The 13,465-nt window shown below is 37.9% G+C and overlaps 1 long non-coding RNA gene across 1 annotated transcript; it reads left to right on the top strand.

Moving 5' to 3' along the window:
• Positions 1–4,449: 4,449 nt before the first annotated feature.
• On the top strand, positions 4,450–11,041 carry LOC124397218. The gene is made up of 3 exons (XR_006927896.1): positions 4,450–4,576; positions 7,242–7,422; positions 10,854–11,041. It is a non-coding gene; the product is annotated as an uncharacterized LOC124397218 (long non-coding RNA).
• The last annotated feature ends 2,424 nt before the right edge of the window (positions 11,042–13,465 follow it).

The following is a 13,465-nucleotide window of genomic DNA, read 5'->3' as shown; positions in this document are numbered from 1 at the left end:
ATTAATATAGTGTTGGCAGATGTTTCTCACTGCTCAGGGGACATGTAGCCCCATCCGAGGATTGTCTACCCCCCCCAAAAAAAAAAACTCGCACTCTCTATTGTGAAAAATATATGTATACCTAAATAATTGTGTAAGTAGAAAGAAAACTGCATTTAGAAACAGTTAAATTCCCCCTTCCCTTCCTCACAGTGGTTTGACCCACTGCCTGCTTTCCCAGTTCATCTCAACTACTCTACACACGAGTCAGGTGTGTCTCAATTAATGTGCATAAACTAGGGTCTTTTATTCACTTTAAATAAAGCGATTCTCTCTAATCTAATTGATGCAGACTCATTCATAAATTAGTTGCGGCAAAAATGCTGATTAGCGATGTAATTTTCTATGAATCTGCTATATTAGCGAATAAAATATGACTTATCTAGTTAATGTTAGGTTGTTTAAAATCTCTTGTAGCATAGTGCACTGTAACTAACACGCCAAAGCCGTTTCCCATGCAGTGTTTCATTTGGGACGACTTGGTATAATGTTAACTTACGTTAACGGCCACAATTAGCATATTGTTTAGCTGTGCATTTACTAAATGAGCACTGTGCTACATCCGAACTGACCCCACTGTATTTTTTTGTATAATCCATTTCTATTGTTCTTAAGTGTCTTCATTAATTTTAAATACAATTATAAACATTTTATTAATTCCTTGTTTTGCTTTTTTATTATTAATTTCTTGCTTTGAACCTGAGAAAAACTTTGAAAATAACCATAATGATGCAGTCTCCATGCTACAATAATAATGATAAAAGCAAAGTTTTTCACTGTGGGGACACTGTCTTAAGTACAATTTGACTGTATTATTTGTGTCCCCTTCAAAAATTGTTAGAGAACATTTATATTTATTGTCCCCCCCCCACTTTTAAATGAAATTTACGTCCACTCCACCCTGCCTGCACTCTACATTGCACTGTTGACCCTTGGTATCTAAATTCATCCACCTTCACCGCCTCTTCTGCCTGGAACCACACCAATCCACTGCCCTCCCTCTCATTCATACACATGTACTCTATCTTACTGCTACTGACTTTCATTCCCCTTCACTCCAGCACATACCTCCACCGCTCCAGGCTCTTCTCAACCTGCTCCCTACTCTCACCACGAATCACAATTCTATCCGCAAACAGCATAGTCCACAGAGACTTCTGTCTGACCTCATCCTGCACACTTCACTGCTGTCACATTGTCCTCACATTGTCCTCACATTGTCCTGGGAGTGATCATTTATTCTGAACTGATATATATTAATATTTGTATTTGTTTGCTGACAATCTACCAAAGCTGTGATAAGTGCGAGTGATACAGAAGTGAGATCAATTGAGCTATTGCTATAACGATCTGTGCGTATAATGGCCCTAATGTGTGACACTATTTAAGTTTTTCATAGCACTTCTTAAAAGCAGGCAGTACAGTAAAACCCCTTCTGTCTTTGTAAACTTCTTTCTCCTCTACTTATCCTCCTTTGGCCAACAGTAGCCCAATTTTTACCGATACCCTGTTTGCTAACAATACTTTGTTGGTACCTCGTTGGTAACCCGGGCCTCTAACGATTCAGTATGAAAGTCTGATTCCTAATCCGCATATTTGATTTGGCACATGTTTTGCCCTGAATGCATTTCCTAACGTAACCCTCCCCATTTATCCGGGCTTGAGACCCGCACTAAGAGTACATGGCTTGTGCAACCCTAATAGCTGGGTTAGATTTCATCTAATGCATTTTTTTGTAAAAGCATAGAACTGTAACGTACCTAGTATTTAATATACTTTGATAAACAAAAACTTGGATTAAACTAAATGAGTCCTTGCATATATACATGTACACAACAGACTATGTGGATTTTTCCCAGTGCAGTTAGCATTCAGTAATACATTGTAATGTGATTGGTGAGTGTGCTCTCCATAATGCAGTGGCTGAAGTTCACTAAAAGCAGCAGAGGTTGTCTGGCCTATTTAAGTTTCCGCAAGAAGTATAACCTTTGATCTTTTTTTAGTCTACACTATAAGGAACCTGGTATCGTTAATGCTCTTTGTCTTCTGTTTATATTCAAATAGGTCTTCCTAAATCTCCTAAAATTTACAACTAATCCCTTTTTTTATTTTTTTTAAGTTCAGGACTGAATTATTGTTTATGCATGACTAAACTAGATTATAAAACTCCTACCTGCAGGCGTCTTCATTGTTTCTTTGAATTTTGTGCCCCACTGTACCAGTGTAATCATTAAACTTTACTATAGGGTTGGAAGAATAAACTAGAATGTATTCATAATTAAAGCGATTGAATAGGCCTAGGCTTAGCACAGAAGAAAGGGAAAAGAGAGAGGGGGGGAGTGATCATTCATTCTGACCTGATATATATTAATATTTGTATTTGTTTGCTGACAATCTACCAAAGCTGTGATAAGTGCAAGTGATACAGAAGTGAGATCAATTGAGCTATTGCTATAACAATCTGTGCGTATAATGGCCCTAATGTGTGACACTATTTATACGTTTTTCATAGCACTTCTTAAAAGCAGGCAGTACAGTAAAACCCTATTGTACGATCAACTAATAGTACGAGCAAACGAAGATACGAGCGACCTTGCTCGCAAAACTTTATTTTGCAGCAAAAACTTAACTTTTTATAAGTGTTATATTATTATTATTCTACTAAAAACCTTAAATCTTGAAAAATGTCTCCCAAGAAAATCAGTGATGGTGCTGGGGAAAAAAAAATCAAATAGAATTACGATTGAAACCAAGAAGGAAATAGTGGAAAAGTATGAGCGTGGTGTGCGTCTTACACTCGCAATCAACCACTACCACATGAGTAAGTGTTAAATTATGTTTACATTACGGTAATTTGCAGTGTATTTGTTTGCTAAAATAGGCTACAAATACTTTTTAAGTGCAGAAATAAGCGACTGAATGAGGTCTCGACACGGATTAAATTGCTTTTACATTCATTCTTATGGGGAAATTTCGTTTGAACGTACAAGCAAATGGACCTACGAGCAATTTTCAAGAACTAATTATGCTCGCCGAATGGGGTTTTACTGTAGTCCTTAAGGCATTCCCCTACAGGTGTTTTTTGCACAAGTATGATAATGGCTTTCTCTAGAAGCTCCACTTCCACTTCCAAGCTTTTTTGGCCAAGCATTTGGTCATCAAAACAAGCCAAAACTGTTTGAGGGAATCAGAAAGAGAAAGCTTATTACTACATTTGTGAGAAATTTTTCTTATAGTCAATATTGTTTTTATTAACTTCCACGTGCTACAAGGGGGGTTGTTCTAAGAAATAACCTTAATGTGCAATTGTAAAATTAATACTAGCCAATTTTTTATTTTTTTGAGATGGCTATGCGTGAACGTGATAAAATATTGAAGTGTCTTGTTAAACATTATTTAAACCCAAACCAAATTAAGGCATAATTAAAACACCTATGATTTTAGGAAGTTAACCAACTATACTTTCTTAACTGGTAAAATAATGGGTCTTATTCCTGACATACAATAATATTACATTTATACTGATTTAAATATGATTAGTTAAACTTACCCAATTAAATTACAGCATTTCTCTGCTGAGGTGGATCAACCAATTAGCTAAATATTAGAGGTGATGGTAACTCTGCCCAGGAAAAGTAGGGGGAGTGCGAGTTAAGAAAAGAAAGGAGAAAGAAAAAAGAATTCTAAGAAAGCTAAAAATAAGGAAAGAAAATTAGATACAATTTTTATTTAGAATCTAAATAAAAATTTGTTAAAGAACTGTACTTAGCTAGATGTTGGTGTTTGTTTTTTTCTGCGTTGTTTTGGACATTTGGATATACCTTTTTTGAGGTTTTTTTTGCAAATACTTCACTTCATAATTGAGTGAACGGAGAATTGTAGCAGTTGCTCATTGTACGGCTTGAGAGCTTAAGTAAACGATTACGGATCCTTTCGTTTCCACCAAGAATGAGATTTCGTTGATGGGGTATGGACATCTACAATTGTAATTATTGTTCAGTTACTTGTGTTTTGGATTTAATTATTCAGATTTAACTGATTGAACATTTGTTTTATGTATGATATTTATTTATTAGTTATTTTTGCGTGGTGAAAGGGTTAAGTATCCAAATATTAGGGATTTTGATGCAACATGTTCATTAAAAAAAGGAAAAAAACAAACACAGGGAAACAAGTTATTACTAAATCCTTAGTATATTATCTGTGTACTAATTGAGTTTCATAATTCTTGATTTATACTGACATTGAAATTGATGTCTATTTTTTTTTTTTTCCTCAGTGCATAACAAATTCTATTTTATTTCTTGTGCCACACAAGTTCATAAATTCACATTTTTTGTTTGGGTCGTTTTCATAATGCAGAGTCCCGTTCCACTTTAGCTTTAATTTTTTTTTTTTTTTTTACAGAGGTTCTCACATGTTCAAGTGCTCTGAGATACACGGTAGAATTCATGGTGGATTCTATGATGTGAGCCGGCCATGTCCTTCTGCAGAAAAGCATCCCAAAACCAGGACACTTCCTCTCCCATGTTTCAAGGTTGGTATGAGGTTCTTTTACTGGAATGCTGTATTTAGTTTACGTCCTCTGTTCCTGTGTCCAAATAATTCAATTTTAACATCATTCCAGAAGTCCTATGCTTTTTTTTTTTTTGTTCTCTCTGGCAAACTTCTGTCTGGCCTCCATGTTTTCCATAGAGAGCAAATGTTTCCTCCTTGCACACCTCCCACAAAGGTAGCCACACTTGTGACTTGTGACTAAATGTGTGTAGTCTATTTCTGATTGTAGTAAGAGCCTGCTGTAGGTCCTGTTATATTTTAATGTTTTTGGTGACTTTCAGAATCTTGCGGTCTGCTCTCATGGTGAACTTGCTTGAACAGGCATGTTGGCAGTTGGCAGTTGTTTTAAATGTCCACCACTTGTAGACTATTTTCCTGATTCAAAATTCTTTAGAGATCTTTTTAAATCCTTTTTCAGACTAATAAGCCATTCCAGTGTTCTTTCTAAAGGCCTCAGACAGCTCTTTCAATCTCATCATGGTGTTCATTTTCACTTCAAAAGTCAGAAGCACAACAAACTAAATGTCAGTGTCAAATAGGGCTAACCTCTTTTAAAAAATTTAATGGATTGTCACCCTGATGTTTGCTGTTTGCATATCATGTTTTGATAGACATCTGGTTTTCCTGTTTTTGCAAAAGAGGTAAATATTACATATTTTGCATGACCCATAGATTCGAAGTAGACAGTTTAATTAGAAATACCATATTTTTAAATAAACCAGAGAAATCAACATACATTGTCTTTAATTCTCTCTCTGGTTTCTTTATTGTTTAATAATATAAAACAAATTTAATCTGCTGTGCATCTGGAAAGTATTCACAGCGCTTTACTTTTTCGCATCTTATGTTACAGCCTTATTCTAAAAAAGAATAAATGAAAACAAATCACATACATGAGTACAGTCGAACCCACTTATCTCGACCTCGGTTTACTCGCCAACCCTATTAAGTCGATGTTTTTGAAGTGGAACCGGCAAATTCTCGCTTTGTCTTAGCATTTTTTTAATCAGTTGTCGTTTTTTTTGTCACCGAACCCTAATATCTCAAGCACAAGGGGGGGCAAATTTGCCACTTAATGTCGGTTATGTCAGGAAAACTCTGCCACGCCCCCTTCGGCAGCGGCTTTCCCGAAGCACTCTGCTTCTTCTCCCGTGCGGGCGAGCTCGTCGCAGTCCTGCTGATCACACACACCTGACTCTCATTCACTTACTTATCCCATCTCCTATTTAAGCCCCTCACCTCCACACACTCTCTGTCCGTTATTGTTTGTGCATGATCGTATGTGTTGGTTTATGGCGGGCTGTGTAATCGCGTATACGTATCCCGCTATGTACCCTTCTTCTGACTCCGCATTCTCTCAACAGCATCCCGGATTACCCCGAGCCTTCTGTTTTCCATGTTCATGCTGTCTGCACCACGTTTATCCGATGCTGCCCAGCGCTGCGCTTTCCATAGCGTGGATCCGTGGATTTTCTACACGAACTGTCTCTGCTTTCACAGAACTTTGTGGACTGCGCTCCCGGAGCACACCACTGGTTATTACTGCTTCGCTACAAGTATTGGTGGATTATCTCCTGAATATTCTCAATAAACATTGTTTGCGTTTACTTCGGCTTCCGCCTCCTTATCCGCATTACAAGTTATCTCGATCCGCATGACCAATCAAACAAATCGCGGCAACGCTGTTGTGTAAAAAAACCTCCAAAAACACATGCATGCACATTCTCATTTAATACTGCACATCATGTACATAAAGAAATTTTCAAGCATGTTAATGTATTGCCGCCATATTGGTTTTCGTTTATCTCGATCATCGGTTATCTCAACGCTTTTTGGCGTCCCCTGGGCCGGCGACATAACCGGGTTCCACTGTATTCACAGCCTTTGCTGGGTACTTTGTTAAAGTACTTTTAGCAACAATAATGGCCTCAAGTCTCTTTGAGTATGATAGTATAAGTTGGTACACCTTTTTTTGGTGGGGTTTTTTTTTGCCTTTTTTTTGAAGCTCCATCAGTTTGGATGGGGAGCGTCAGTGCATAGCAATTTTCTGATCTCTCCAGATGTTCAATTAGGTTCAAGTCTGGGCACTGGCTGGGCCACTCGAGGACATTAAAAGTGATTCTAGTAGCCACTCCCTAGTTATCTTGGCTTGACAGGTTTTCATCAAGGATATCTTAGTACATTGCTGAAATCATCTTTCCCTCGATCCTGACCAGTCTTCCAGTTTAACATTCCCATAGCATCAGGCTTGATGCTTGCCATTCAGTCCAAAGAGTTCAATCTTTGATTATCATGGTCTGAGAGTCCTTCAGGTATGTATGTATGTATGTATGTATGTATTTTCTTGCTGTAACTTTTCTTGATATAAATTGCAAGCAAATTAAATTTGTCGTCTTCACTTTTTGGCTGATCCAAAAAATGATCCAGTCCGTGACTCCGTGAAAAACCATAATATGATCCGAACCATGAGTTTTGTTAGATGTTGCACCACTGATAAATAAAAATATACAGTTCTGTGTTTTCTTTGTTTTAGTTTGAAATTATAGCAAACTTTGGAAACTTTCTGGTGTTTTTTATCTGGCCATAATCTTCTCCTCGTCCCTCGCTGTTTTCTCTCCATTCTTCAATTTTTTTTCATTTTGTAGGGTCTGCTGTTACCTGTGCAGAGCGCTCCAGAGTTAAGCAGGTGGTGAGTCTGTAATAATGGTTCGTGGGTAACACGGATAACGATGGAAGAACAGAATTTTGAGAACAGCCTGCTGCAGAGGACATCTCCCCAGAAAACTCATGTAGTGCTTGATGATGATGATGTCAAAGCTTTGAAAGGTAAGTTGACAGGAATTAAAATTGTTAACATGAAACATATATATTTAATGTTTCAAGCCATCGGTCAACCCATACTGGGTTTTTTTGTGTTACAAAATGATTCTCTTATTTTAAATACAAAATTATTGCCACTATTCTAGCTTTTGTATTGTTAATCCAACCTGTGAGTTATGTTTAATTGTAAGGAATGTTTTAAATTGTTGTTGTTCGTTAGTTAAAATGTAGGTTTACAATTTTTTAGATTGTGCACTTGCCTATGCTTACATAGAGTAAGTCATTGGTCACTGTAAGCATTCCTTCCAAATGTAATTTTGACTTTTGTGATGGAACGCAAAAATATTTAAATGAAGCTGATATGAGGCCTTAAGTAAATGCGCAGAGAAACTGGTAACCGAAAAAGGTTAATTTAACAAATAATTATGTTAATAACTAAAGGTCAGCCAACAGTGGATTTTATGGATACCGATCGCTAGGTTGGATCATACTTCCTGATAACCGATTTAGCAATGATAGTTTTGGATACAGGATAAAAAAACAAACCTAAATGATCCATGTAAAATAATAGCTACTGAACTTAGTTAAAAAAAACTGTGCTGAAGAAAATAAATATGAATATATTCATGAATAAATATAATTATATAAATAATACATTTTTAATTTTGTGTATATGTGTATGTGTATATATGTGTATGTGTATATATATATGTGTGTGTGTGTGTGTGTGTGTGTGTGTGTGTGTGTGTGTGTGAATATATATATATATATATATATATATATATATATATATATATATATATATATATATATATACACACACACACACACACACACACACACACAGTATATATATATACAGTACAGACCAAAAGTTTGGACACACCTTCTCATTCAAAGAGTTTTCTTTCTTTTCATGACTATGAAAATTGTAGATTCACACTGAAGGCATCAAAACTATGAATTAACACATGTGGAATTATATATGGAATTATATACATAACAAAAAAGTGTGAAACAACTGAAAAATGTCATATTCTAGGTTCTTCAAAGTAGCCACCTTTTGCTTTGATTGCTGCTTTGCACACTCTTGGCATTCTCTTGATGAGCTTCAAGAGGTAGTCACCTGAAATGGTCTTCCAACAGTCTTGAAGGAGTTCCCCGAGAGATGCCTGGCACTTGTTGGCCCGTTTGCCTTCACTCTGCGGTCCAGCTCACCCCTAAACCATCTCGATTGGGTTCAGGTCCGGTGACTGTGGAGGCAAGGTCATCTGGCGCAGCACCCCATCACTCTCCTTCTTGGTCAAATAGCCCTTGATGCCTTCACACATTATATACAGGGAGTGCAGAATTATTAGGCAAGTTGTATTTTTGAGGATTAATTTTATTTGAGGATTTAATTTGAACAACAACCATGTTCTCAATGAACACAAAAAACTCATTAATATCAAAGCTGAATATTTTTGGAAGTAGTTTTTAGTTTTAGCTATTTTAGGGGGATATCTGTGTGTGCAGGTGACTATTACTGTGCATAATTATTAGGCAACTTAACAAAAAACAAATTCATACCCATTTCAATTATTTATTTTTACCAGTGAAACCAATATAACATCTCAACATTCACAAATATACATTTCTGACATTCAAAACCAAACAAAAACAAATCAGTGACCAATATAGCCACCTTTCTTTGCAAGGACACTCAAAAGCCTGCCATCCATGGATTCTGTCAGTGTTTTGATCTGTTCACCATCAACATTGCATGCAGCAGCAACCACAGCCTCCCAGACACTGTTCAGAGAGGTGTACTGTTTTCCTCCTTGTAAATCGCACATTTGATGATGGACCACAGGTTCTCAATGGGGTTCAGATCAGGTGAACAAGGAGGCCATATCATTAGATTTTCTTCTTTTATACCCTTTCTTGCCAGCCACGCTGTGGAGTACTTGGACGTGTGTGATGGAGCATTGTCCTGCATGAAAATCATGTTTTTCTTGAAGGATGCAGACTTCTTCCTGTACCACTGCTTGAAGAAGGTGTCTTCCAGAAACTGGCAGTAGGACTGGGAGTTCAGCTTGACTCCATCCTCAACCCGAAAAGGCCCCACAAGCTCATCTTTGATGATACCAGCCCAAACCAGTACTCCACCTCCACCTTGCTGGCGCCTGAGTCGGACTGGAGCTCTCTGCCCTTTACCAATCCAGCCACGGGCCCATCCATCTGGCCCATCAAGACTCACTCTCATTTCATCAGTCCATAAAACCTTAGAAAAATCAGTCTTGAGATATTTCTTGGCCCAGTCTTGACGTTTCAGCTTGTGTGTCTTGTTCAGTGGTGGTCGACTTTCTGCCTTTCTTACCTTGGCCATGTCTCTGAGTATTGCACACCTTGTGCTTTTGGGCACCCAGTGATGTTGCAGCTCTGAAATATGGCCAAACTGGTGGCAAGTGGCATCTTGGCAGCTGCACGCTTGACTTTTCTCAGTTCACGGGCAGTTATTTTGCGCCTTGGTTTTTCCACACGCTTCTTGCGACCCTGTCGACTATTTTGAATGAAACGCTTGATTGTTCGATGATCACGCTTCAGAAGCTTGGCTATTTTAAGACTGCTGCATCCCTCTGCAATATATCTCACTATTTTTGACTTTTCTGAGCCTGTCAAGTCCTTCTTTTGACCCATTTTGCCAAAGGAAAGGAAGTTGCCTAATAATTATGCACACCTGATATAGGGTGTTGATGTCATTAGACCACACCCCTTCTCATTACAGAGATGCACATCACCTAATATGCTTAATTGGTAGTAGGCTTTCCAGCCTATACAGCTTGGAGTAAGACAACATGCATAACGAGGATGATGTGGTCAAAATACTCATTTGCCTAATAATTCTGCACTCCCTGTATATATATATATATATATAGATAGATAGATAGATAGATAGATAGATAGATAGATAGATAGATAGATAGATAGATAGATAGATAGATAGATAGATAGATAGATAGAGATATAATTATAGATATAGATAGAGATATATATATAGATAGATAGAGATAGAGATAGAAATTCTTGTACATTATTATACAGTAATTGTGGTCTGGGCACTTGTACTTAAGCACAGTTTATCAGCTTTGTTGTCATACTGCGAAATAGTAGATCTCATTATGGTTCAGCAAGATTTAGTGTTTTAGCTATTTTTCAAAAAATATATATATAAACTCCTATTCTAATTTACTTAAATATTTTATATTTCATGTATAATCATGTTAGAATTAAGTATTAAAAATGGGTGCAATGTGGAACATTTCACTTGATCGTCTTGAAAAATGAGAAAATTCAGAGAAATCATTACATCTTATTGTATTGCAATACAAAGGTAAAAAAAAAAGAGTGGTAAACTTTGCTTTTGTTTTTAAATAGTTTCTTTTCTCTTTTCACAGACACTAAAATAAAAGAATTTCCAAGTGCCACAGTGTCTGAGGTGCGAGCCCTCATTTGCAGAAAATGTAACAATGAGGTCTGTTCAAAGAAAAGTGGCCCTGTACAGTGAGGATATGGTTTGTTTTAAACAGTGTCCATTCTACAACTGTTTTTGTTTTTTGTGGTTGTTTTTTGCTTGTTTTTTTGAAAATGCACTTTACTTCTGCACTTAGTTTTTTTGTACATATTGTCTGTTTGTGCAGAAGATTACTCTGTTCTTGTTAATTAAGTAAATTAAAGTTTTTGAATTTTATACAATTTTAAAAGGTTTTTGTACTAAAGGAGTATATTGCACTGTATTTTTAATACAATAAAAATATATTAATATAATTCTGAATGATTTAGCAAAACATATTATTAATATACTAATGCAGCACTTCTAGTGTTCTGCTAATACAATCCTAGTTAGCTGATGGTGTCAGGGAGCCATCCCTCGACATCGTACTGATTGCGCACACCGTTTCACGCGCACATATGAACACCTCACTCACTCCTCTCCGGCTACATATCGCCTCAGCTTTTCCAGGACACGCTTCCCTCCCCCGAAGCGCTCCCTGGAACTACCTTCTCGGACTCACCCTCATCACTTTGGGACTTTACCGAACGCGCTCCCTCAGCACGCCCCTGCACGCCGAGGGTATTTGTGTGTTTCTCTATTCATACTTCATTTAAGCTTTGTTTGCTGGTTCAGCCTCTATCACTGCCGCTAGGTTTCTAGGAAAGCATAGGTTCTTTAAGGTAGTTTTTCACACAGGATCTATTGATAAATGCCTTCGACAGTCAGAGGTTACTAAGAGTAACGTTATAGAGGTGTGTAAATTAGCAAAGGTAATGTATGATGCCGATATCTGGCCGCATCCCAATGCAGCGTAGCGATGTAGCTTACAGAAGGTTATGGTTGCTGAACTGCTGGATGTCCAAATAGTGCTCCAAAAACATAATTGGGAGCATTTTTGAGGGCAAGGCTATTAGGGCAGGATGGTATCCATCCCACTCAGGAAGGTGCTGCTCTCATCTGCTCTCTCAGAACAGCACTAGTTAACCAGTGACAATCCAGAGCCAAGGCCAGGGAGCAGACAAACAGGCTAAACTGACCGTCTGCTAGCTGCACTGAGTCATCACACAGGGTCCACTAAATTGAGACTGTCTGTCTCCTGAGCAAAATTTAGAAATTCTCAGAAAGTATTTAACCTGATTAACATTCAATTAAATAATGCACAGCAGCAACATCTCTAGGTTACGTATGTAACCTTAGTTCCCTGAAGTAACGAGACGATGCGTCGCAATGCTTTGGGATCGCTTCACGCTCTAAATCACGTGTGACGCTGGCTTCTGCAAATGAGAAGGAAAGCACAGCAAGGATGCAGGGAGTGTGGCTCGGAGACGCAGCATAAAGGCCATCACATTTAGAGTAAAGCGAGCCTTGACCCCGAAAGAAGCAGGGAGATGAAGATTAAATAGCATCCACAATCCACCTACTGAGAGTCTGCTTGTTGGCATGAAACCCTTTTCTATAGGGGCCATAGCAGACAAACAGCTGCTCTGACTTCCTCCACGGACCAGACCTGTGGACGTACATGACGTGCAGTTCTCCACCAGATGAACACCAAGGATTTTGGTGCTCTTGATGATCTCCACAGAGGATTCATCGATGATCTGTGGAGAATGGATGCTCTGTGTTCTAAAGTCAACAGGGAGAGGAAAAATGTAGGTACCACATAAGAAAAATTAAACAGTACCTAAAGCACACTGGAGAATGCCTAAATGTTTAAACAATAAAATAGACAATAAGCAATACTTTTATGACAAAGATAATCAGACCAATCAAAATAAAAAAAATGATCACTCCAAATCAGTAGATAAGGCAAGTAAAAAACGGCTGTTTACGGTGTTACATCAGATTCTGTGACCATCGTATGTTGTGACTCTAGAGGGCACTGTTATTTGATGATTGAGCAACTACTGCAGAAGTGATAAGGGAGACAGCTGGAAAGGTGCTTGGTGTGACATCTAGAAAGAGAAAGGAAGACAAAGAGACTGGGAAGGATGTGCTGCAAATTAGCGCAATAAAGGATAGAGATGGAAATGTATTGACTATTGAGGAGAGTGTATTGAGAAGATGGAGGGAGTATTTTAAACAGCTGATAAATGAAAAAAATGAGAGCGAGAGAGAAGGTTGGATGATGGAGATGGTGAAGCAGGAACTGGATTGGATTAGTATGGAGGAAGTGAGAGAAGCGATTAAGAGAATGAAAAGTGGAAAGTCGGTTGGACCAGATGACATACCGGTAGAAGCATGGAGATGTTTAGGAGAGATGGCAGTGGAGTTTTTAACTAGGTTGTTCAACAAGATTTTGGAAGGTGAGAGGATGCCTGAGGAATGGAGAAAGAGTTTGCTGGTACCAATATTTAAGAATTTAGAGCGTGAAGCGATCCCAAATGCCAGCCCGGGGGCTCAGTAACCGGGGATAACCATTTATAAAGAGGGACAATAACAACGACAAAAAGCAAAATAAAATACAACAGGAATAATAAAAACAGTCAATTCCATTCAATACACCTCATAAAATAA

The sequence above is a fragment of the Silurus meridionalis genome, chromosome 14 (genome assembly GCF_014805685.1).
Source record: "Silurus meridionalis isolate SWU-2019-XX chromosome 14, ASM1480568v1, whole genome shotgun sequence".
Taxonomy (NCBI): Eukaryota; Metazoa; Chordata; class Actinopteri; order Siluriformes; family Siluridae; genus Silurus; species Silurus meridionalis.
Note: the sequence above shows the minus strand (reverse complement) of the source record. Positions and strands in the feature narration are given on the sequence as shown.